This window comes from Palaemon carinicauda, chromosome 35, assembly GCF_036898095.1.
Source record: "Palaemon carinicauda isolate YSFRI2023 chromosome 35, ASM3689809v2, whole genome shotgun sequence".
Classification (NCBI taxonomy): domain Eukaryota; kingdom Metazoa; phylum Arthropoda; class Malacostraca; order Decapoda; family Palaemonidae; genus Palaemon; species Palaemon carinicauda.
This window is the reverse complement of record NC_090759.1, coordinates 2110156-2115155: the sequence shown is the minus strand read 5'-3', so window position 1 is coordinate 2115155 and position 5000 is coordinate 2110156. Positions and strand designations below refer to the sequence as shown.

Genomic DNA, 5000 nt, shown 5'->3' with positions numbered 1-5000 from the left:
CTCGTACTCTCTCGTGCTTGAAGAACGGCACGGACAGACGCTTGTGCCTCCTCCTCACCTTCCTCTCCCAAGTAGCCAGGTAGCCCGGGGTAAGGTGGCACCGGCTTATTCAGATACCACACCAAGTTGTCCTCCCGGACCGGGCGCATGTGAGAAAGGTGATACTCGCCTTTGGTCCCGGTCCGGATGTGTTGGATGACCGCCGTATCGGCTTTAATTTCTTTTACACGATACGGTCCAACATATGCGGCTTCCAGTTTATGCTTCCTCGGTTGCAGCCTTTTTAGATAGATTCTGTCCCCTATCTGCATATCAGACGTGCGCATTCCGAAACGCTGATCGTATTTCGTCTGATACTTCTCATTAGCCCTCAGCAAGTACTTTTGGGTTATCTGAAACACTCTCCAAGCCAAATTACACATCATCACCTGATATTGTTCTGTGTTGTATAATGGCAGGGTGTGGGGGTCCATGATAACGGTATACGGCAACACAGGGTCCTGCGCATATAGTATAAAAAACGGTGTATCCCTAATAGAGCTATTATATGCCGTATTTAGGGCGAACTCCGCCCACGGCAACATTTCCACCCACTGGCTTGGATTGTCCCCCACAAGATACCTTAAAAATATTTGTCACCTCTAGGTTATGGGACTCGACGAGCCCATTTGCTGATGGCCGATAAGAGGCGATCATGAAATGATTTATGTTCATGATCTGGGTTACCCCCTTACACACTTCATTCACAAACTCTCGACCATTGTCACTTATCAATGTACGTGGACATCCGTACCTCACTATGAAGGAGCACAACGCCTTCGCAACCGACACTGCGGTTTTGTCCACCATTGCATACGTGTGTGTGAGGCATGTGAATGCATCTACAAATACACACACGTACTTAAGCTGGCCGTCACCGGGGGGGAATGGACCCAAAACGTCCATATGCACTCTATTAAACTTAACAGGCACTATTGACCATGTTCTGGCCTTCGGGATCACATGGTTGTGGTTCCGCATAGTGTTACACACATGGCACTTATTGATAAACCTAACAATGTCTTTTTTCATCCCTATCCAAAAAAATGACTCTCTGGCCCTTCTCAAGGCCCTCTCTATACCTACATGTCCTGCGTAAGGACTTACATGAATTACATGGATGGCTTTCTCTATCAAAGAGGAAGGGAGAACAACGCGAGATCGGATATCTCCCGGTCTCTTCTCATACTTATAAAATAAGATATCGTCTTCGATTAAGAACTCATCTCTTCGCATGCGCAAGAAATCCGGGAGTTTGCTACTCGCAACTCTCACGCACCTCTTGACCTGTTCGATCCAAGGTTCAGAGTTTTGTCCAGCAACAAGCTCACCCACACTCCAGCCACACAAATCGATCACACACTCATTCACAGGGCATTCTCTCTGAGTTCCCCCCGTGGAACTCCCAACATCCACATTCTCCGGACAGCTCTCGTCCTCTCTCTCTCTCACACTAGAGTTGCCAAGTTCTTCCCGTTTTCTATGCGCTCCTCCCACAGGTGTATTTGACCCCGAACTCTCCTGTTGTTTTCCCTTCCGCCTTGCCAACCTAGTTGTTACAGCCGCTATGGCGGTCCTGGAGAGAGCGTCTGCTACTTTATTTGACTTCCCCGCAATATGCTCGAAATTTACAATATCAAACTCTAACAACAGCTCAATCCACCGAGCTTGCCGAGTATTTAATTCCCCTTTTTTAAACAAGTCTCGCTACGGCCTATGATCTGTATTTATTTTAATTTTATGCCCAAGCAAGAAGTAGTGGTGTCTCTCCAGCATCCATAGAATTGCCAATGCCTCTCTATCGAAGGTACTGTACCTAACCTCTGGTCCCTTTAAAGCCCGTGAAGCGAAACAAATAGTCCTCTCATTCCCTTCATCATCAACCTGAGAAATCACTCCGCCGATCGCGATCTGACTCGCGTCGGTCGTTACCAAAAACGGCCGATCGAACCTTGGATAAGCCAGAAGTTCGTCGCTCGTGAGTGCATTCTTCAATGTCTGAAAAGCAGTTTTTTTCTCTTTCTCCCCACTGAAATTCGGGCCGCTTCCTCAAAGAATCTAGCGGTCGTGCTATGTGACCGAAGTTCTGTATAAACTTACGGTAATAGCCAGCGAGCCCGAGAAAACTGACTACTTCCTTAGCGTTTTTTGGCTCTGGGAATTCCCTGATTGCAGCTACTTTATCGGCACAAGGCCTTAGGCCTTTGGATGTTACTATGTGCCCCAAAAATTGTACTTCTTGTTGAAGAAATTTACATTTGTCTAAATTAATCTTCATCCCCTGACGTCTCAAGGCTTCTAACACTTGTATAAGATTTTTTTCATGCTCGTCTGCCGTAGCCCCAATGACAATTATATCATCCAAATAGACAAAAACACTATGTCCTAGCAATGAAGCTAATACAGACATCATCACACGAGAAAAATGGGCAGGAGCATTCTTTAATCCGAAAGGGAGATAATTATACTCAAGCAACTGATCATTTGCTATAAAGGCCGTTTTTTCTTTACTTTCGTCAGCTAAGGGAATTTGGTGATACCCGGACTTTAAATCTAAAGTAGAAAAAAACCTGCTTTCCCTGACTTTAAGTAACAGTTCCTCGATAGAGGGCAAAGGGTATGCATTAACAGCATTTATCCTCCTATAATCTACGCATAATCGAAAAAAACCATCCTTCTTACGAACCATCACAATTGGAGAAGCCCAGGGGGACTCGCTTTCTCGAATCGTACCTTGCTCTTTTAATTTATTTATTTCTCTTTCAATTGCCTCTACATGACAGACGGGAGTCCTATAAGGTTTAGAACGAATTGGGGGGTGACTGCCAGTCTCGATGTTAAATGGAAACTTAGTAATTCTCCCTGGGGTTTCATCTCCAACTGCAATTATGTCCTCAAAATTCTCTACAATATCTCCTACTCTCTTATAATAATTAATTGGGGTCGCTCCAATAGCTGTTTGACGGAGCTTTCTCAGCCTGTCCCCACCGGGACCTTGACCATGGAAAGACAAGGTCGCCAGTGTCCGTTCGGCTGTCACAAATGAACATAACTCAAGGTCGCAGACCGACTCAGTGCCTAAGTGGAACCACTGGGTACACTCATTCATAAAGGGAATTTCAACCTTTCCTTTGGTAACGGTGGAGACCCCTGGAGACATGAAATCCTTCCACTTTTGATGTGGTTTCACGTACACGAGATCACCTTCGCGCATTTCCGGTGCGGGTGCCACAGATAGGGAGTAGAGGGAGGAGGGGGGGGATTGATTCACCTGCCTCCGGCCCTGCAGGAACCGCCCCTGCTGTCCCCTTAGCAGTAAGGGCGACCCTAACTCGAGGCCGAGTTTCCCCCATAGCGGGTATCTCTGTCTCTTCTCCTGGTCCCACTTTCCACCTCACTTCCAGCCCCTCCCCATCGGGGCCCCATATTGTCACTTGTTTCTCCTTGATGAAATCGATTCCCAGGATAATGGGAATATCCCCTATATTTAATGTCGGAATGACATAGAAGGCATGGGTCACTTCTCGACCATGAAGGATGAATCTCTGTCTAACGATACGTCGGGTCATCAGTTTGTGACCCCCAGCTGTGTTCAACACCAGGTACTCCTTCGATGTTTGTATGGCATCCGTCGCCAAATGTTCTTCCATAAGGGAGACACTGGCCCCGGAATCCAGCAGAGCGCGTTGGATACCCGATCCCAGCTCTACTCTAAGAACGGGGACCGCATTCCTACTTGCATGTGTGGGAGCGGCGGTGGGAGGCGGCTGCTCTACCTCCCGAAACCCCTCGGGCACTCCTGGGGAAGTCACGCTCGCTGGCCCGGGGGTATCCGTTACTGCTGGCTGGGGTACTGACTGGCCTCCCCCGACGTCACACTGGGGGGTGACGTTTGACTCCTTGGCTCTTCTGTCTTTGGTCCTGGAGGTTCGACGGACTGCCCGAGGGACCATTGGTCCCCTTCCCGCGTTGTCTTCCCTTTCCTGCGTCGTCTTCCCCTCCCCCTCGTTGGTAGAGGGGAAACATGATTTCTTCTGCCGACGCCGTTTTCCTTTTAAACAGCTTTCAGATGGTGGTTTGTGGCCTGACATCCATAACACTACCGCTGTTCATCGTAGGGCCATAAAGGCCGTAGGTGGCCATCTGTTAGTACCACCCCTCAGTTCCAACAACCGCCAGTCACCACATCCTACCTCTCAGACCTCTACCTCTTTGAGGTTCTCTTCTAAAAACACCCCATCCTGGGAAGGTTGTCGATGTCGGTTGGGTGTCGGGCTGCCTTGAAGGTTGTGTATCTGCTATCATGTGCGTTGAGAAACCGTTCACCGAGTACCGGCATACACGAGCTACATAGTCATTTCACCCCTCTCTCTCTCCGTCACTGCCACTCGACGACAAACTTCTCATGTTAACCATTGTCACTAGTATCTTTTTTGTTTCCACTTTTTCAAAAATCTCACGTCAGCTAAAATCAATTAGCACAGACATTAATCTGTTAATTACCCCATAACACCTGACACAATTTAATATGACCCGATTTAGGTCGTATTTAAGGGGGGTTCACACTTCACATCTGGGGGAAACAAAGATAGAGGAAATCCGTTCTATAGTTAACACTATTATGAGAGAGGGATCATGCACAAATGAGATTCAGTTTGTTAATTTTCCACAGCTGCTATATTCTATTTAAGCTACAAGGTCGCCCTTTAGTTTATCATTACGTTACTTTACTAAGAAAAAGTCCTCAGAGAAATGGTACTTGTTGGCACTCATTGCTGGCACCCATGACCCGAACGTAGGTCTAATCACTCCAGCCTCCCAACTCTAACTGACAAAAACTATGGGGTAGTTCAAGCGCCCACCTTGGCCTTTCTATGCCCTGATCGATGATTGGCTGTTTTGACCCGAAAGTCTTATGAGAACCAATAGAGAGAGATATTGGGGACGCTAACTTTTAACGA

The 5000-nt window shown here is 47.4% G+C and overlaps 1 protein-coding gene across 1 annotated transcript in view; it reads left to right on the top strand.

Annotated features, from left to right (window-relative positions):
* Positions 1-5000, top strand: part of LOC137627383 (irregular chiasm C-roughest protein-like) — a 229364-nt gene that overhangs the window by 154239 nt on the left and 70125 nt on the right. The gene's annotated exons all lie outside the window — the stretch shown is intronic.